The following is a 22,082-nucleotide window of genomic DNA, read 5'->3' as shown; positions in this document are numbered from 1 at the left end:
TTATTCAACTGAGAGTGTCCTGTTAAGTGTCCTCAGAGAATTGAGTGTCCTATTATCACTCAAAATCAGACACCAGAGATTATTATCAATGAATAAAGGAAACCCATAACGATCTGAAGTTATAGTAAATAATCATATCTATATACTATTTAATACTATTACTATACTATTTAGTAAATAATCATATACTATTTGCAGACGACATTATATTACTGGTATAGAAAAATAATGATTTACAAACTCTCTTGAATCTCCTTGAAAAATATTTGCAAGAGAAGAACTAGAGGTGAATGTCACGAAATCCCAAGTCATGATTTTTAGCAAAAAACCCTTGGAATCAGCACCACAATTTTATTGAATGGAAAAATGCTGGAAGTGGTGGAAAAGACCAAATACTTAGGTTTCATCCTTTTTCAAAATGGAAAATGGACGAGTCATATTACAACAATGGCACAGAGAGGAAGAAATGCATTATTTGGTATATACAGAAGCACACTATCAGCAGAAATAAGTGAACTAAGCCTCCACAAACATATATTTAATACTAAAATTATGCCTATCCTACATTACGGATCAGAAATATGGGGGTATCAGCCGGCAAAGCAACTAGAAACCCTTCAACTTCAATATTTTAAACGGGTTTTTGGCCTACACAATACAACACATACGTTAGTTTTAAAAGGTGATCTTGGTATATTTAACCTGAAATTGAAAAGAAATACCCAAATCATCAAATTTTGGTTAAGACTTCTAGAACTTCCCAAGACTAGACTTGCCCGAGCAGCATATGAAGATCTTGTCCTTCAGTGTAATAAAACATCATGGACAGCACAAATCAAAAGGATATTAGATGAAAATGGATTTTCAAGTTCGTGGGAGAGAGGAAAAGGGCCAGAAGATCATGAAAAGTTCTTCAAGGAATTTAGTGCAAGACTTGAAGACCAGTAAGTGCAACTATGGCAAGCAGCTGTGGACAAATCTCGGAGTCTCACTTTGTATAGAGAAGTAAAAGAGAATTTGAGTCAGCAGTTTTATTTCAAGCTGGGATTACCCATTAATTATCTGAGGATTTGGATTCAGATTCGAGCAAATTGTCTTCCAATTTATACTAAGGTTGCAAGGAAAAAGAGGGAAGGTCCGGAGGCCGGGTGTAGTTGCTTGAGATGTGGGGACAATGATTATGGGTTGTGCCATTTCCTCCTCCGATGTAAGCAACTCTCTCATTTAAGGGGATTAATTATCCAGGAGGGGGAAGATAGGCTGCTTTGTGAGTTAATGAGGTCTAGGACTCCCCGTTATATTGCGGCAGTAGGAAATTTTGTATTGATGGGAAGGATGTCAAATGAAGTGTGATTTTTTCTTTAGTATTTGTCTTTTTGTATATGGCTTTAATTGGCTTTTAAATACAGATTATTAAATACAGATTATTATTATTATCAAACAAAAAGGTATCAGTTACTGACAGGTAAATCCTAAAACGAGCAAATATTAAAATGGATAGTCAAGTCAAACTTAAAACGCACAAAAACTGCTATAAACAGAGTGGGGCGTCTGACCCCCCCCCCCCAAATCTTCTAAAGGCTATTGCGTCATTTGCGCTTTACTGAAAACTTTTCTCTTTTATAATTGTAAAATAGAAAACAATCTTAAATGCTATTAAATGAAATCTTACATTGCTGAGATTTACAGGAATTAATATTATTATATATTAAACTTTTATTTTATTTGCATTAGTCCTTTCCAGTGACTTTGATTATTATGGTGACCTTGTTTCACTTTTTATTATTCGCTTGTTTTATCTATATTTGTTTATTATTTTTTTATTATTATATATTATATTATATATATATCTTATTATATTTTATTACTATATATTATTTTTATTATATTATTTTTATATTTTATTATATTTAAATATATGTTATATTTACATTATTTTATAAATCTTACATATTTATTTTATTTCTGTTATATTTATTTGCATTTTATTATTTATTTTATTTTACATTTCTTATTATTCGATGTTTTAATAAAATAAAAACACTGTTCAAATTACATGTTGTTTCCAATAAAACACAAAAGACGTAATAGCCTTTAGAAGATTTAGCATTACTCCTGTTAGTAGGAATTTCTGTTTGTTTTAAGTTTCCCTCGAGTATTAATTTTAATCTCTACTCCTTTTAGGATTTCTTTATTCATCTATATCAATATATTTTATCTTTGTGTTTGATGTAGATATTTTAATTTCTGTTGCATTTTGGGTTTCATTTATTCTTTGACAGTAATTCCTGCTCATTTTAAGTTGAAATTATTATAGGACTTTTATGTATCATCAAACAGTTCATGGTAACGACCCTGCTCAATAGTAACCGAAACTCTAAAAAACGAAGTTTTGACACCAGCAGATATGTCAAAAGAATCAAATTTTTATGCTGATTTCAAATTTGTAAGTTTCATTAAGTTTAATCTTCCATCAAAGGTTTCAAGCCTGAGAAAATTTGCTTGATCTTCGAAAAAAGGGGAAAAACACCCTAAAAGTCATAGTATCCTTATGAAAATCACGTAATCAGAATCAGTGTATCAGAGAACCCTACTGTGGTGGTTTGTTAGTAGAATTAATTCAGCTAAACCAAAATTCAACTCGTCTTTTATGTGCGGCAAGAACAACCTGGGGCCTAAAACCTTTTGCATTGAGGAAACTGTACAAGTCGGTTGTAGAAAGCAATGCCGTATCCAGGGGGGGGGTACCCGGTTTGAACCCCCCCCCCCCCCCGAAATTGTTGACCGAGTCGAAAATTAGTAAAACCTAGGTAAAATTAGTCGAAAACTGAGTCAAAAATTAGTACCCCCCCCCCCCGAAAAATCCAAAATTAGTAACCCCCTCCCCCGAAAAAAAATCCTGGATCCGCCCTTGGTAGAAAGTACAGTTTTATATGCTGTTCCAGTTTGGGTCACTGCTCTTAAGAGAAAACATATTCTCCAAATCTATCTCCAAACATATCTCCAAATCTATTCGAAGTGCAGAGTCAGAAGTAATAACAGCAATTTCAGGTGTGTTACCTATCCATATTAGAGCTTTAGAACTGGCTGCATTAAGATACGCTCGCAAAGACTCCATTAAAATTGGCCGATGTTTAGTCCACCTTCTTTCCCTTTGGTTCAAAGATCATCTCTGCATAGTATTTTTACTGATGAAGTTCTTTCTGAACTGTTTGGACAAAGTATTTTTGATAATAATTTTAATTTAAACCGTCAGTTTCTAAAATCTAAATTATATGAAATGTTTTATAGTGATTTTCAAACTTCAATTAGCTATTGGCCAAGCCGTTTCTTTTCGAGTACAAATGACTTAATTGCTGCTTCTTCTTTTGAGCCAAAACACCAGTTGACACAATAAATTATCGGCCATTGTTGTCTAATAGTTTCCTGCATAGAATTGGTCAAGTTCCTTCTAGCTTGTGTCATTGTTGTCGAATTCCTGAAATTTGCAGCCATCTTTTATTAAATGACAAATAATATGACAAATAAAAATGACAATGTTGGGGTTCCACCCCTGTTTCTTTCCTTTCAGATAAATGACCTGTTTTCCTTTTCTTAATTACATTTGCTTATAGTATAATTTCAAAAGACAGGTTAAGTTCCCGTTACTAAGCGATAGTGGTCTTGCAATAGGTAAGCTGTGAACCAAGTTTATTTTTTACTTCCTGGTTTGGGAGTCATTGAAAGATAAATCTAAGAGTTAGAATTGGGTTTGAATGGGGATGTAGCTGATTGGCTGGGCCAAGCGGAGGTCCACCCATATGAACAGTTCTGTAAAGATTATTATTATGTTTTAGTCTATGTTTTGACCCAGCTTGGGGAAGGAGTCTGCGTTTTGACCCCAGTTGGGAAAGGATATTTCTATTGATATTTGCTACCCTTTTTGGAAGAATACAAGTAAGGTATTTTCTACAAACCGTGTACTATTTTCAGTAACCCAGGTAGGGTAGGAATATAACTACGAGGTACCGTCATTATTATATTGACAGGGAGGGTTGTTACCTCCAAGAAGAGAGTAGAGATTTTCCAGCCGTAACCCAAGGCGGCTACATTTGGCTTTAGAAAGTGGCCATTTGACCACTCGATCGTGTTACCATACCCTGAGACAGGGTATACTGTAAATAGGGTAGTACCAAACCCAATATTTGCAGAACCGTTGGGGTAAGAGCGGGAATCTCACTAATATTTGGGCCGACAAGGGGTTCTCCCCTTCGAGTAAGTGGCATAGCAACCTTTTTGCGCCATTTTTGCATCAATAAGTGGCGACACCCGTAGTTACACCCCAATAAGTGGTGCCAGCGGTAGCTAGCACTACGAACATTGGCGGCAGTGGCATAAGTAAACACGAACATTGGTGGCAGCAAGAACAGGAATTATTAACAGCGTTGATAATAAAAGAATTTCGCGTTTTCGAAGAGACAAGTAATTTAGCCTACAAAAGTAGCCTATTGTGGTTACATATAAAGAGATAAGAAAGAAATACTGAATCAACTAATACAATTATGAAGATCTATTATGGGCTATGCCTTGTGAAAGCTCAATAGGAAAATTTACGAATTAATATATCACGCAACTAATTAGTATTCAAAAATATAAGGCTAAAATTGCTGCGTGTCAAAACAATTTTCCGCGAGAGAACCGTAAGTTGAATGGATAAAAGAATTTTCATTTAGACTGAAGAGGTAATTTGAAGTTAACGGAATTTTGAAATTATCAAACAGTTCATGGTAACGAACTGTAAGTAAGGAGCGACCCGGCTCAATGGTAACCAAAACTCTAGAAAACGGGTTTTTGATACCAATAGATACATCAAAAGAATTAGATTTCAATGCTGATTTCAAATATATACTTTTCATCAAGTTTAGTGCTACCAATCAAAAGTTAAGTGCCTGAGAAAATTTGGCTGATTTTCGAAAAAAGGAGGAAAGACCCCCTAAAAGTTATAGAATCTTAATGAAAATCACACCATCATATTTAGCGTATCAGAGAACCCTACTGCAGAGGTTTCAAGCTCCCATCGACAAAAATGTGGAATTTTACATTTTTTGCCAAAAGAAAGATCACTGATGCATGTTTATTTGTTTTTTGTTTGTTTTTTTTTTCCAGGGGTGATCGTATCGACCCAGTGGTCCTAGAATATCGTGGGAGGGCTCATTGAAACTGACATTAAAAGTTCTAGTGCGCTTTTTAAGTGACAAAAAAAATGGAGGGCAACTAGGCCCCCTCCCAAGCTTATTTTTTCCCCAAAGTCACCCGATCAAAATTTTGAGATAGCCATTTTCTTCAGCATGGTCGAAAATATGATAAATATGTCTTTTAGGATGACTTAATCCCCCGAAGTTCCCAGAGGGAGGGCTAAAAGTTATGAATTTTACCAATTGTTAACATATATTATTGTTTATTGGTAATTATACATATTTTTTCTGGAGTTTTTTTTTCTGGTAGTGGGAGGGAAGGTTGGGTCGGGGGTTATGTTGGAGGATCTGTTCATGAAGGAAGTTTTCAGGGGGGAAGGGACAGTGCCATGAAGGGGGCGCCGGACTTGCCAGCATTATTTATTGGTTATTGGGAAGTATACAACCATTTTCAGGAAGGATTTTTTCTGGAGGGGGGGGGGGGAAGAGGAGGGGGTTACTCTGGAGAATGTTTCCGTGGAGAATATTTCTTTGGGGTAAGGGACATTTCTATGAAGGGGGCGCCGGATTTCCAAGCATTATTTAAAAAACGATCAGAAATTAAATAAAAAAAAACAAGTTTTTTCAACTGAAATGTAAGAAGGAACATTAGAACTTAAAACGAACAGAAATTATAACGTATGTGAGGGGGTTCTCCCCCAAGTCAATACCTCACTCTTTACGCTACAGTTTTTTTTAGTGCTTTCAAAAGAGTTATCTATTCTAATTAAACGGCCTTTGTGATTCAGGGGTTTGTGAATCAAAATTTTTTTTTAACTTTTAACGTAAACAGCGTGGTATTGACTAAGGGGAGAAACCCCTCATATACGTAATAACATATACGCAATAAAAAAAACAATAAAAAAACAAGCGATACGGCTCAATAGTAGTTGAAACTTTTAAAAACGGAACTTTGATGTCAATATATGTATGAAAAGAATGTGTTTATAATGTTGATTCTAAATATATAAATTTTATTAAGTTTAGCATAACTCATCCAAGGCTACAAGCCTGAGAAAATTTACCCGATTTTTTAAAGAGGGGAGAAACATCCCCTACAAGTTAAAGAATTTTAATGAAAATCCCAACGTCACATTCAGCGTATCAGAAATCCCCACTACATAGGTTTCAAGCTCATATCTGCAAAAATCTGCAACTTTGTATTTTTTGCCAGAAGAAAAATATACGAATATAGAAGTTAGTTACGTAAGTTAATTTGTAAAGACATCCATTTCGCAAAAGAAAAGTAAAATTTTTATGCAAATAAAAGCTGCATTAATTCAAAACCGATCAGAAATTAAATAAAAAAACAAGATTTTTTTTTAACTGAAAGTAAGGAGCGACATTAAAACTTAAAACGAGCAGAAATTATTCCGTATATGAAAGGGGCTGTCCCCTCCTCAACACCTCGCTCTTTACGCTAAAGTTTGACTTTGTCTCACAACTTTATTTTTTAAAACAACAAAAAACTTTAGCGTAAAGAGCGAGGCGTTGAGGAGGGGACAGCCCCTTTCATATACGGAATAATTTCTGTTCGTTTTAATTTTTAATGTCACTCCTTACTTTCAGTTTAAAAAAACTTGTTTTTTATTTATTTAATGTCGGACAGAGATGAGATTAAATCTAGATGGAGAAGGGTGAGTGAAGCCCATAGAAAAAGTGGGAAAATTGAAAGAAAGGCAAATATGGAGGCCTGTGAAAGAGAGCACCAAGAATATAAAGGAAAAATGCAAGCTGAGAAAGATAAAATTAGAGGGAATAGAAAAAAGGACGAAAGGGCTAGAGTAGCCTATAAAGAAAGAGACAATACGGATAAAGAACGAACAGATTCAGAAAATGAATTAAGAAGAAATAATGACAAACGGAATCACAGTAGTCCGAGTAGAAGGAGCAGTGTTAAATCGAGGTCCAGCAGGGGCTCGCGCAGGAGTACTAAAATAGAAATAACACAACAAATATTAAATTTCATGGAGAAAGAAAGAGATAAAGAGAGAAAAGAAAGAGCACAAAAGGAAGAGGCTGATAGGATAGCCAGAGATCAAAAGGAGAAGGAAGATAGAAAAGAGTTAAAACAGAGAAATATAGAAAGAGAGAAAGAGAGGAGAAACAGAGAACAAAAAGAAGAGGCTGGTAGGATAGCAGTAGAGATGCCTCATGAGCTCCCACGATTACCACGTGGTTTATGGTTTTCTCACTGAGAATGGAAAAACAGTATTTTTCTCACTTGAAAAAACAGGAATTTTCTCACATTGGTGGTTGTTTCATGGACGGTTATGTGTGTTGGTCAATTTATTTGATATTTTTCATGGATGTCAACAGTAATTTATTGATGTTTTTATGGTTTTTGTCAGTGAGAATTTGAAAAACAGGAACTTTATCACTTTTATGGATGTTTTTATGGTTTTTGTCAGTGAGAATGAAAAAACAGGAACTTTCTCACATTTATGTCTGTTTTATGGTTTTTGTCAGTGAGAATGAAAAAACAGGAACTTTCTCACTTTGATGGATTATTGAGTCTAATGGGGGCAGGTCAATGACACTTCCTTCATGTTGTTGCCCGAGGCAAATGTTATGAGTTTCCAGGAAACAGTTAGATCACGTGTTTCCTTCTCAGCCAATCAGAGGGCTTGCTTACATATTAGCGGCGGAGGGAGTATATGGAAAGGATTTTTGCTATAGTTTTATTAGTCTGTGAATAGAATTCAAAGGAGTGAGAAGAACAGTTTTGACTTTACTCATTTGGATATATATTTGTGACGGCGATGAGTGGAATGTTTACCCTATTAGAGGTTGATAGTGGAGTTGATGGTAATAATACAAGAGCACCAAACATTGCGGTGTAAATTACGAAAGGATCGCGGCTTTGTCTGGAATGGGATGCAGTATATGCAAGATATGTGATATCCTTGAGCAAATTTTCTATGGAAGATCAATTATGTTTCGCTGCAAAAGTTGATATAGCAAATGTGAATAGACTTCAATGTGCTTTAAGTTCATTAGTGAAACATATCGAAGACAATAAACTCTATCGCTAATTGTGCATGCTTTTCTGGTTAGAGCTGACGAATCAGGGTCAGTCTAGAGTCGGCAGTCAGAGTGAAAAGACTGAAAACTGAATAAATTCGAGAAAAAGATAATTAGATAAAATTTAGCGTTTATGAAAGAATATATGATTTTTGATGACGATTTTCTCAAGTTATCTCTTCATCGCAGGATATTCTCTGAGGGAACACATGACAATATAATGAAAACTGATTCTCCCCCATTGGACTATTGTATGAAACTTCTAAAATGTGATTCAAATGCTTATACTCAATTTATTGATATATTGATTGGAACAAGGCGGAGTCATGTTTTTCATACACTTTTGAAATCATTAAAAATAGATTCAATGTGAATGGCTCCTCCTTTGAATGTTATGGCCCCACAGAGTTACTCCTCTCCCTGTCCCAACCATTTACTTTATCGGATAAAGATAGACTGTGTCGTCTTATAGGTGAGAGAGTTTACCATAGAAACCAAAAAATGGACTAGACCGGCCCATCGAGCTCGCACTCTCGTGTTAGTTGGAGCCAATGTGAGACTCTATAAGGGCCATACTTAAATCGTTCGAGTTTCAAAGTACGTAGTCCCGTCTCAGTGCTTTTAGGCAACGCGGCAAGCTCAAAATTTTGCACGTAACACTAAGAAGGCAAATGTAACTCTCATCCTAGAGGGCACCTCTGCTCCTATTGTCACCATGATAAATGTGATCAGTGGGAGAATACTTACCCCGCTATGATTGGAAAGAATCCTAAACGTGATTTTAGTTTATTTCTACGAGATTGGTATCGTCGTGGATTTAAATTATTCTGGGAAGAGGAATCTGGTCTACGATTCAACTGTTGGGGTAACAAGACAATTTGGTTTCTTCGTCATCGCTGTGACGACACTGGCTACTATGACTATAAACCAAGTGATTTTTATTTGGCAGTCACCGAATGTGATTCACAACTTGAAAACACTGTATGTGATATTGCTTCAAATAGACAGATTGAAACTCGTGAATTTCATAATATGAATGCAAATAGTATCATTGACTATACAAAGAGATATGACAAGAGTGAAGTTACATTGTACTGCAGAAAATGTACTGTATGTGTAACTGCAGAATCCAAATGATTACCAATTGATTACTGAAAATGTGTACTGCTGACTCTAACTGCTTTACCAGCATTAGTGGTTTATGACCCCTGCCTTTATATTGAAAAAGAAATCTAAAAGCAAAGATTTAAAGACATTGATGTATAAATGCATTTTATTAATAAATAAATTCAACACATTTTAAAGAACTTTACTTTTAGGGCACTGAAATCAATACTGTATAGGTCCGAGAGGATATTTTCCACTAGAAAGTCACTCAGGCGTAGATTGTCACCATAAATGTGGAGAAACTGCTTATGAGTATTGTCACGACATCGGAACATGAAATATTGTATTTCTGTGCAGCCACAGCTTTTAGTTACTAGATCCTGCACCCTCTTTCGATTTTGAATAACATTTTTCCCACTGTTATCACCATAGTTGCTGATGTGGGGTGTGTAGAATGTATAGGGTAGGCCAAGAGGATCAAAAAATTCAATCGTCTTCATTTTTTGAAAGATGCACAGCCATGTTTAGCAAACATTTCTTCGGTTATACCATTTTCAAATAGTTGCGAATCATGATCTAGGGTTTGCATGGTCAACTCATACAATGTTCTATAGGATTTATCAAAGGATGGATTGTAGAGTGGGATACCGTTTACTTTGCACACAAGAGATGAAAGTTCAAACATCTCGAATTTATGTGGGCATTCAGTCCATGATCCTATTGCACTGGCACTCTTTACAAATGCCAATGCAAGTTTCGAGGGGATTTCGCCATTGATAAAGGATGAATCGGTGAATGTGCGTGACCCCATGGCACTTTGACGTTCATTGGTGATTGTATGAGAAACAAGAAGTTTAATATTGGTGCCAATTGCTTTTAGTTTGTTCACGGCCAAAGCCACTAAACTCATGAACTGTTGTTTTCGTAATTGGAGTATTGCTGATTTGAAAAAGAATCTTACGTCAAGATAGGCTGCAATTACCTTTCTCAATATGAAATTGGAGGGTGCAAGCGTTAATTGTATATCCACTTTAATATTGGGCGGTAGCCATTGGGGTATATTAAATATTTCATGATATATTTTTCCAACTATATGTAATTCACTAGTTGTAGCATTTTTAAGTACATCTGCACTATCAGTATTAGTAATATATTCATATCTATTGGAGGCCCCTCTCAATTCCTTGTATGACATGGGTGTCATCAGCATGAATTGCATATAGCTTGCACAGTTTGAGAGATTGTTGCTTGTGCTCACCAGCGTGTCATTGATGTAGACACTAATTTGACGAAATAAATTATGTAGTATACAATTTTCATAGGATATCCCATTGGCTCGGATTGGGATTGTGTTATCGGATTTCCGGAATTTCATTTGTAAATCTATAAATGTCGAAGACATGTCCATAAAGTCGTCTTCATTGGACTAAATTTGAAAGTGGATATTATCGGAGAGGGGTTGTAGTGGATAAAATTGTTCATAGTATCCATGCTTGACACTCACATCAACATTTTCGGCATTGAACAGATTCAATGAGGTGGTGAATAAATGTTGAGAATCCTTATATAGCAGGTAAAATATATTAGGAGAAAAAATCTAGTTTGTACTTGACAATTTTTGTCCTAAGGTATCGGTTTATAGTTCGTATTGGCATTTTCCTTCCATTTGCAATAAAGGAGATGATGTCCATTATTTCTGACCTGGTTGGAGACTGATGAGGTATGCGTGTTTTTTTAAGCATTTTAAGCCCTCTACGATTTGTTTTAATCTCTCGCCAAGGGCTTGCGCGCAGGACCTCAGATTTTCCGTAGCACTTTTTTAAAATCCTTGCCAGGGCCCCAATCGTATAGTGTAGAGGATGCAAAATCTGTCGTAGCCGGTATAAGATATTTTCTAGCCAGTGGTAGTGAACAGCGAAACAGCTTAGCAAACCAACTGCCAAGACTGTAGCCAGACATTGACGAGCGACCCTTGTAATAGACCATTCCATTGCCCTGTTGTCTTGGGCCAAGAGTATTAACATAGCAGTCAATATCAGGACAAGTGAATACCCCTTTTCTATTAGACATCTTGTTGTTCAACGATGGGGCCAAAATGATATATAATCACAGCCAAACCATTTGAAATTGCAATTGGATAACCTAGTTCAGTTCTTAGTGTTAACTGAAAAAGTTCCAAATTTGAAGTGTTTACGAGGTTATACTGAAGATGCTTTATATTGTAGTGATGAATATGCTCTTGATTGGTTTTTCGTTCAAGAGCTCGTAGGAGGGGAACATTGAATTACCAACCCGAGATGTTTCCACACATGAAGCGTAGAGAAATATACAAGTGTCCGTGGAGAAGGCAGGTGGATAGTCAGCAAAAATGAAATTAGTGTTTCCGGCACTTTTACCATTGATTATATTGAGCTTAAAACCAAGAACATCCTTTAGATTATCATTGAGAATAACTTTTCACTGGCAATAGGTGAATTAATGTAGATCTTTCCCTCCTCCTTTGAATAGTTGAAATGAAAAGCTCCTTTTTTACGGGCGGAAATTCTTTTATTAATAGAACGACATAAGTCATTCATACAGGTGAGTTCCTCGTAGGGTAATTCAATATATGGATAATCCAACCAATTGATTTTTTGAATTTGTTCTTGATCACCTGGTGGTGGTGGCCAATCATAGGGTCTAATTTTTATTTCATATTTACGATCCTTTCTCAGGATGTCGTAGGTATTTTTGAGAATACAATCGACAAGAGCCACTTCATACTTTCTGTCGAATTTGATGGTGGGGGAGAGTTTCGTCCAAAAATCACCTGTTCTATTCAGATTATTGTAGAGAGGATCAGAAACATTGGACATGAAAGTCACATAGAAATCATTGGGCATTGTTAATATCTTCAGCACTGACCCAAGAATCAAAATCCGAGTTGTATCCTAGCCAGAGAAAAAGCCACTGTTTCTTGCCCCTACGAGTACGACTCTTTAATATCTTTTCAATGTGATAACTTTCACTACTGTTTCTAGCTTATAGCAGTTCATATTCGAAAAAACCACCGAGAAGCTCTTCACCCTTGGTGTCTTGATATCTATATGTCATGGGTTCAGTGTCTGGAATTTTGGAAGCTTTATAAAGTTCGGTGCTCTATAAATAATTCCCCTTTTAAAAAATATTGGTGGTTTATTAATTCGAACAGTATCACCAACATTGAATTTCTTCTTCTTTTTCTTCTCATTGCCATTGGAGTATTGCTTTAGAAAAGCATCAAATGTATTTTCACTGTAATGAACATCCCGAGGGCTTGAGTTGGACAGAGATCGATGTGGTCGATGGTTGTATATCTGCATGATTTTATCTAAATCCTGAATAAAAGCCGGTTTATTTTTCAGGGTACAATATCTTGAAATTAATAGACGAATTGTTCTTATCAATCGTTCAGCCAATGAGGCCTTTATCGGACTGTGACTCTGATAAAGTGCTGTATTATATTTCAATAGAACCTTTTGCACATGAGAATTAATAAATTCAATACCACGATCCGATCGAATTTTCCTATACGAATCCTATTCGAGAGTACTTTTAATGATCCGAGCAAATTCAACACCTTTACTTGACCGTAATGGAATGGTATAGGCATCCCAATGGTAAATGACTAAAGGCACGGATTGCCGCCAAAATATATTTGGAGGCTTCATTGTGACACTGTTGAACCGTATCTAGAGTTAAAAGATCCATTTGTATTATATGCAGAGGGTAAAAGGCTTTAGTTTGTCGATATTGTTTGCCACGAAGCCTATGATTCTAGTGTAATATGTAACTCGGTTCATTTTCTAGATACTCTTTTGCTTTTTTCAATGTGGTGCCGGAGACAGCTCTAGAAAGCGTTTTTGGAGAACTTAAACTCCCCGCTTCACCAAAATTTTCATAGACAGCTTTCAAAACTTCATCCTTATTGAACGTAAGGATTTTGTGTAATGTCCACTTCCTTTTCGCAGATTGGATTATTAATCAATTTTTTTTCGCTTTTAACTAGCAGCCAAAGGTGTTGCAAAATCAGTGGTGCTAGTAACTTCTAATATTGAATCTTCTTCTTTTTAAATTAGTGTTGGCGTTGTAGGAGGACTATATTCTCTTAGTTTCTTAAGAATTTGCTTATTGTCAATAAGACTTTTGGGAAAGTTTGATAGAGTTGGAAGGGTGTATAGATTATCTCTAAAAGTCAAGAGTCCTTTACGTTTCGTTACAATATCACAAATTAAATAAACTAGATTATAAATTTTTCTCTGAATTATAATTCATTTTACGGCGTTGTCGACCTGAACTTGATCATCAGTTTCCAACATAAGATAATATTATACTCTTTTACTCAGTTCCTGATATGAGTGGCAATAGATTTGCAATTTTCGTTAAAATTAAATTCAATTCCTTCTCCTTTGATTGTGCAGAATCTTGAAGAGATGTTTCCTGTTTAGAGGGATCGGTGGCGGGTCTTTCGCGATAAGGTTTATGTTTGTCCATACGTCGCAATGCATCTTGAAGTAAAAACAGTTTTTTGCCATCGGCAATATTCTCGTCATTAATGAATTTGCTTAGATTGTCTTCAAAATGTTCGACGGGCGAGAGGACAAGTTCAAATGGTGACAATTTATAGGGTTTTGCCATTCTCTAGAGAAAACTGTTTACAAGTCCTGCAATTATTGGCAGTAAAAGTGTGAAAAAGCTACCGCCTGCCTGAAGGAGCCGTTTTCTTTTAAATTTGTTTCCCTTTTTTTTTCAAGCCAATGCACGTACAATGGAACGATGTTGCTTTGTATGTTGTATAACACCTTCTGGCAGTTGAACATTGCCCTCAGTTAAATTTAAACAAAGCTCAGATATTATATTAATGAAATCATTGTCGACACCATGTTTGAGTATGGCCTTCCTAAGCAAGGGTTTTGAAGTGCTTAAAACGGAAAATAAATGCCGTTGTTCATGTATTTCCTTCAGTGTCATAATGGCAACTAATAGCCTTTTCTACTGTTCACTGGAAGATATACTGTAATTTCATTGTCGAAAATGTCGGTGACTACACGAAGATCCTCGGGCGTGCTCTGATTAAGATCCAGCAAAATGTAACCGTTGGGTTTGCTTGTCGCCTGTGTGTACGCTGACAACATAATTTTTGGGACACCTGGGTTTATTTGTTTATTTATTGTTTTTAGTGAGATATAATCCCGAACGACTCGATAGATAATATAAATGGTGCAATTCAAAGCAAGGGTTCGCATACATTTGCTCTGATGAAACAGATTGTGTAGAACTAGGGTTATGGAAATGTGTTCATGATGGGAGCGGACAGTGAACAATTGCAGCATTTCCTGCGAGAATTGTTCAATGGATTCAGCCAAATCATCAATAATCAGTCAGGAGTTCGGCTCAATACTATTTAAAACATCAATTCCTCGTATGAATTGTATTGGTATGGTGGAGGAACTAGCTTTTATTTTATCATAGGACTCTTGCAAAATACTATAGCAAAAGTAGATTTTTTTCGGTTTTTCCAAAAACATTTTATCGCAATTTTGAATTATTTTTGCTAAGCGTTGTTGTCCACAACATTGAGAAACCTCACAAGAATGACCTGAAGGGTGTTTTAATCTGATAGATACTGCTAACAACAGTTCGGCTATAACTAATTGTAAACCATCTGTTTTCAATGAATAAGTAGTAACTTCCCCATGGATCTATCTATTCAAGAACAACAAAAACAATATTTCCTCGTAACATTTATTACAGCAATATGAAAACAAATATTTCTTCAACATGAACAATGATAACACATGTTCAACAACAACTAGACAAAATTTCATTGTGAACATAAAAACTCTATTTGTTCAACATGAACGACGATAACACTTTATAAATAAAAACACTTTTTGTCCATCAATAACAATAACACTTTTCTGTACAACATTTTTGTCCATCTACAACACTTTTTTGTACATCAACACTTTTCTATACAACAACAAAATACACTTGGAACATGAACTAGCACAGTTGAACATTACAGCGAATTTAAAGGTAGGCCCCCCACCCCCCGGGAGCCGGCCACGGGACGGGCCCCCCCTCTCGGGAGCCGTGATGGAAAAACAATAGTTGTCGTCACTGCTACAGGTTAGGGGTTGGGTTAGTTGGGTCAGTGGTGGTGGTTAGTTGGTTAGTTAGGTTAGTTTATCCAGACCAAGTTGATTGCGATAGTCTATGCATTCAACTCGATCTGAAATACGATAGTGGCCATGAGGCATGACACTCACACCATTCTCAAGCACATAAACTTTGTCAGATATACAAGACATTGTATTCTTTTCCACTCTCACAGTGTAATTTATATACTGTAGAGAGCGAATTGCAAGCAGTTGTGCTCTTGGCACTTGACTACTTTCTACATAGTCTCTGTACACGCTAATGTTGAAATTGCTCTTTACAAAATGTGCAGGCACCCCTTTACATGTCTTTTTTTTATCCCCATTATGTGTTTCAACGCAAAAAACTTTGGGGCCTGCGAACACCCCCCTGGATATCAAATCACTCCCCGTCTCCGATTTTAACATTAATAGTGGGTTGGGGGCTTGACGTTTCACAAGCTTGGGGTAGAGGGATGGATTCCAGTTGGTGAAATTCATCCGCGAGCTGATGTGTTCCCCCTTTTCTAAATCACCCAATACATCTTCAGTCCCATTTACCTTTAACAGCAGAGAATCTGTATCCCCATAGTAAACTTGAACCCCCCCCCCCCCCATACCTTGGCCATTGCACCTTGCACACATTGTAAAAAAACGGCAACATGAGCTTTTTTGAAATTTCTAGTACTGAACTACCGCCTGCTATATTCTTGTTCAGTACCACATTTCGCTTTTTCCTGTGTAGAAGAACCATGCCAGCCTCTATGCTCAAGAATGATGTAAAATTGGGATCGGCCATAATTCTGCACACTCTAGAGGGTCAGTCACGACGTCACAGTTAGATCTGTTACGTGCACTTTCAGACATTTTTCCAAATGCCGAATTTAGAATGAGCTTCTACAAGTCCTTCTCTACCTTGGAGTTTGCCCTAGAGTATTTATCAACAAAAGTATCGATAAACGTTTTTAAATATGGCCGCTGATTGAACTGCAAGACCCTATGTATTTTGGTGATCTTGAAACCATTGTTCACCATCCAGTGCAAAAGCACATGGTGCACAACGATATTCTCCTTAGGGTCCAAATCAGCAATCAGTTTCTGTTTAGAGGGGGTCCAATGCATCCCCCTATCCTCAACCAATGATCGATTGTAGGGGCTCAGCGAGTCCCTTGTCACTGGTCGATTGATGCAGGGAAAAACAAAATCTTTGACAGAGTCTTGAAGTGTTAGCGGGATGTGACCTTCAATTTCAAAGAACCACCCTTGCGGCCCATTTTCCTCGACGATGTTAATGTCGGGGAGTTAACAAGAATTCTCAAGCCATTGATAGTTCCCACACGGCAAAGAGTAGTGGGACATTGCCGAGGGGTACAACGAGTTCATGTCAAAGAACACTGCTTTTGACTTTACACCGGTGCTTTTCCCGCTCGGATCGGTTGATAAGACGCGGTCCCCGTGAAAAACATACCCACCCCTCATTGAACGCTCTACAAAAAGGTGTTGATCTACATCTGTGATTAGGCCTATTTCCTCCCTACTAATTTTTAAAATTAAATCCATCACTAAATGGGGTGTTGAAAAATAACATCCTATATCTAACCCGAACTCTGAATAGATTTGGTCTGTATTCTTACAGACTATATCCAACAGAGTTAAAACGTCACTGGCCAAGTACAGTCTACAATAATCCCACCCATTTTCACAATTCCCCTTGGACCACACCTTCTTGGCAAACTGATACTCCTCGGCTGTGCATTCACTGTTGGTCAGTGAATTGTAAAAAGCTTCAATTGGAGGTAGTTTCACCTCGCTTAAGCGAGCGCCAGAACAGTAATAATCATATGCATAGACACCTTGGCTGGTTAATAATTCATACATTTCACTGTCTGAAAAGAATTATTTAAGAAATGAAAAGTTATCAAAATTATCACTTTTCTCCGCTTGAATCAGTTGACTCAATGCCTTGGGAAAAAACTAAAACAATCTAAAAACCTGATTTTATTCCAGCACGTATGTCCATTATACACTACCTGCCATTTCAGTTCGAGAAGCAACATCTTCTCGGCCGATTTGGGAATAATGTTATACGTAAATGAATTATTTACCCATGGACTGTCTACTCCCCCTCCCTCTCTGTGCATACGTGCCAGTGCTGGTAAAATAAATTTTAAGTCACAATTAGAGTTGTGAATAAAAACAGGGATAAAAAACTGTTGGCTAACATTTAAATTACACGATTGATGCGCTCCCCCCCTAAAATTACAACCCCCCGAGGAGAATTCCTGCCACAAGTGATCATGGTCTCTGACTTTCCCCCTCCCCGCTCTTGTCCCTTTTGTCTCTTTATCTAACGCGATCAACTCCCCCTTACAAACTCGAACTCAGTATTTATCTGGAATCGTCAGATGGTCATCTGTAGACAACACCCGTTGCTAGGTCATAGTTCGCAAATGAGAATTCGAGCAAGTATCCTCACCAGGCCGCGTAGTCAATGGCTCGTCCTTGTACTCGCCCTCATCCTCGGTCTAGACTCTTTCTACGAACCGTTTGATAGTAGTACTATCCCTGTGTACAGGAGTGTAAGACAATACCCTGCACTGATGTTCTTTGCTTCGGTTTGGAAATTGATGTCATTGATCTCAATTAACTTGGCTTCACAGTCTCAAGATATATTGTCGTATTGGAAGAGGGTATTCTGGAAATTTTCAGAGAGTATAATAGACCTCTCCCCTGAAACCGTTTCCACTGTCTGATATCCATGCTGTCTACAGTGTCTCATATGATTTTGCAACTTTAATTCAGTCCAAAATCTAGACAGGCATGTTGGACAGTAGAAACGTGTTCCCCTAGTCTTACCCTCACTAAGAACGCTACTGATATCTGTGATAGGATTAAAATGGCCAATTACATTCGGTTGACTAGGTGGTGTGTATAGCAACCAAACCCAGAGTTTAACCAATTCAACTGACGGACCTCTTACTGAGAAGATCACCCCATTCTTTTTAAAACGAACCCCATCTTCAACTTCTGTTTCATACTGTACCACAGTAACGCCGATATTTAAATGGACATTAGCCCGTTCAAAAATATCAATAGATCGTAGCGTTACTGGGTATTTTCCTTCTAAGCAAGAGAAATCTACAACTGGGAAATTGGAGCAGTCCTTCCCATGTACAACCCAGTGATCTAAATTCGTCTTGGTAGCGTCATCTGCAAGAGGCTGAAATGCTGATATGAGGAAAGCATACCTGAAACATTTATTATCTGTTTCAAAACGGATCCGCTGGACACCACGACAACCTACTAGATCTGGATTATAATTTAAAAGTACTGCCCTTTCCCCACCTGCCCCCCCCCCTCTTAAAATAAAATCTTTCTTAAATTTACGTATATTTACAATTAAATTTTCAATAAATAAAAATACAGACCCGCTCCCATTTTCGCTATAGTTCTCGAGATGTGCAATAATTTACCCTACCCACTCGGAAAAAACTCCCTCAAAATTTTCTAAATTTGGATAAATTACGCGCATCTCGGAATGTATATAATGATAATAAACTTCACTTTTCCCCTCATTTAAATAAATAACCTTTAAGACAATAGAAACTTTTATTGAATCCCTACCTCCCCACAACTGAATTTGCTTCTCTAGTAATGCATAAATTTTATCTACATATGCATGCACAATCTCTACAGGATCAAACACAAAATTTCCCCCCATCAGTGAATTAAAGGGATCCCCAAACGTTGCAGTGAAAACAACTATATTATTTAATATTGAATTTGACACTTGAAAGTATGGAAAAGTTGTACCCCCTCCCCCAAGTTGTTCAACAATATTTGGGCTATGCTCCACTTCAGTTGTTTGAAGTGGACTCTTTAGGGTATCGGAGGCTGGAGGAGGAGGGTTCCCAGTTAATTCGTTTGTGAAATCCTCTAAAATTTGTAGGGTATTTGGACTCAAGTCCCCCTCTGAACTAGGAACACTACCTTGCTCAACTGTGCTAGGTTCTACATTGAAATAATTACAGAAAAACTGATCAATATGAAAAGGTATTTCATCAGAGTTAATGATACCATGCCAGTCATTGATAGTTGATGTTTCATTGTCCTGAATGGCGTCCTCTCCTTCGCTCGATGACGATGTTGAATAAGGGACCAATGCTCCAACCTATAAATGAAAAATAGATTAATTTCAAAGTGTTAAAATCATCCCTACTGTTAAAATTTGGATTATTATTGCTTAAAACAAGCTTAATAGCATTTGGTTAATTCAACTGAAAGTTCCAACTTAATATATTTATAATCTAAAACAACGCTTTACATAGAAGGTGGCAATTTGTTCAAAAAATAGTTTACTTTCAAAGTGTTCAAATCATCCATTTTTTTTGCGGCGCCTTTCGGGTCCGCAGTGCATCCCGCGGCGCTTTCCGGGCCCACGGCGCATCCCGCGGCGCTTCCCACAGGTCTTCCCGACCGGCCTTCACTCCCCTTTACATAATTCCCGTCAAAAGTTGAAATATTTTTCTCTAATTCAACACAGATTCAGTGATCTCATGAGCTTAATTATTGTAACCTATCGCGCGCGAGTGGTCCGATTTCCAAGACTGAACTTCAACAGGTAGGAAAATGACGGGAACCGTTAACTCGGTTTCCCCTCAATAATATCTTGGCACGATGTAAGGCTCAGTGTAAATTAGAGATCCATATGTGACAGATGTATAAAATAGAATAATTGCTCTTTTAAAATTATCTGAAAAATAGCATACACTGAGTTTGGAATGTACCAAAAAATCTATATGATAGTGAAGAGATAACAAGAGAGGAAATAGTAAAGATTAGAAAAAAGAGCGGTGTCGTTGCAATAAAATTACATTTAGAAATCTCTGAGGGAGGGTGGAGAAAATAATGGTTGGGGGTGAGGGGCTAATATCTCAGAGATACACTTTTACACAATGTTGAAAAATAGTGAAAAGAAAAAACATTGGAAGATATGTATTTCTATAAGATAGGTAGGAAAAAAATGCTCACATTTGCATATCCTGGCTGCACTTGGGTGCCTGAAGGTCCAGGTAGTGCATGTTGGAGGGCGGACGGGCCGACGTCGTTAATTTCTTGTGCAGCTGGGCCACAGGGCTGTGCAGCTGGGACAGCTTCTGGGACCCTTGAAAAAGCTTGCGTAGGTGGGGCTTCGACATTGTAGCTATCCACCCACTCTCTCTTTGGTTTTCTGAGAGGCTGCATTCGGTCAGGCAGCGTGGAGCTGGGGGGTTTCGGCCGACGAGCATATTGTATAACTCTTACAGGGGCTGCCTCGCCCTCTCTTGCTTTCTTACTGGGAGGTGGGGCACATTCTTCACTATATGCGTTAGCCCTAGCTCTCTTTACAGCTGGAGGGGCCGAGATATATTCTTCATAATTTGCCTTAAAAAGAAGAGAAGAAATTAGTATCAAAATAATTTCCCCCTTTATTTTTAAAGAAGGAGAATTAGTATCCACACTAACCAGAATTTATTGTCAGACATAATTTGTTTAGAAAAGCATTTATCTCATTTCAGTAAAGCAAAAAGTAAAAATTTCGCGAGAAATATATTAGGCTTAGAAATCAAACGTTTTTATTAGACAGTCAGTAGTCTATAACCTTAGGATAGAAATCATTGTTTCTATTTTTACCATTTAGAAAAATATTAAATGTTCCAGTCTATAGGCTTTAAATTAGATAAATGATTGTTAACCCAGCGGCCTATAGACCCAAATTTTGCAAACATAGGTTAAAATGCTATTCAATTTACACATAATATAAGCTTCATGCAACTCCTAAAGACCTTTCTTTCTAGCATTGCACAGTTTGTTTTCATTTTACAATGATTGCGATAGAATTGAGGCATTGCCCCCTCCCTCCCCCTTTTACATAATTTACCTATAACGAAGCTGTTAGAAGCGAGGCATTGCCCCCTCTCCACACCCCTTTTACATAATGTCCTAAATATATTGTTAGACCTTAATTTGAAAATAATCTGTTTCACTTATCCAAAATAATGCATCACGTCTGTGCCTAATTATTGCCTCAAAGTGTTTTAATTTTGACGGAAGAACAGTTCCTTTGACATTGGCTGCTGCGTTCGTAAACACAGAGGGAAAAGGGTGGCAGCTAATTTTAACCTCACGCTGGAGCATTGTGTCAAAACAGAGCGGCATTTTCTTTAAAAATTGACAGAAGTCAGTAGACACTTTAAATCACATTAGAGAAAGGTTAAAATTTAACGAAAAGAAAATTATTTCTATTTGCGAGAACTTTGGTTGAAAAACAATGGGAGGGGGGGTAGGTTCCGAGGGTAAAAAGAATAAATTTTACGTTATGCATCGAGTATAATGATTGTAGAGGGATATTTGTATTGTATGGGGGGGGGATTTACCTGAATATACTGGAGGGTGACCAAGGAAAATAATTTTATTTGAATATAAAAAACAGGAATTTAACGAAAAGATAATTATTTCTATTTGCGAGAATTTGGTTGTAAAACAATGGGGGGGGGGTTAGGTTTTGAGGGTAAAAAGAATATATTTTACGTTTTCTATC

General features: G+C 37.1%; 1 protein-coding gene across 1 annotated transcript in view; it reads right to left on the bottom strand.

The window, feature by feature from the left end:
- LOC148942494 (peptidyl-alpha-hydroxyglycine alpha-amidating lyase 2-like) overlaps nt 1-22,082 on the bottom strand; it is a 451,427-nt gene that overhangs the window by 13,346 nt on the left and 415,999 nt on the right. The window lies entirely within an intron of this gene.

This window comes from Artemia sp. Qi Xiang Cuo, chromosome 16, assembly GCF_049724085.1.
Source record: "Artemia sp. Qi Xiang Cuo chromosome 16, ASM4972408v1, whole genome shotgun sequence".
Taxonomy (NCBI): Eukaryota; Metazoa; Arthropoda; class Branchiopoda; order Anostraca; family Artemiidae; genus Artemia; species Artemia sp. Qi Xiang Cuo.
This window is presented reverse-complemented; position numbering and strand designations above follow the sequence as displayed.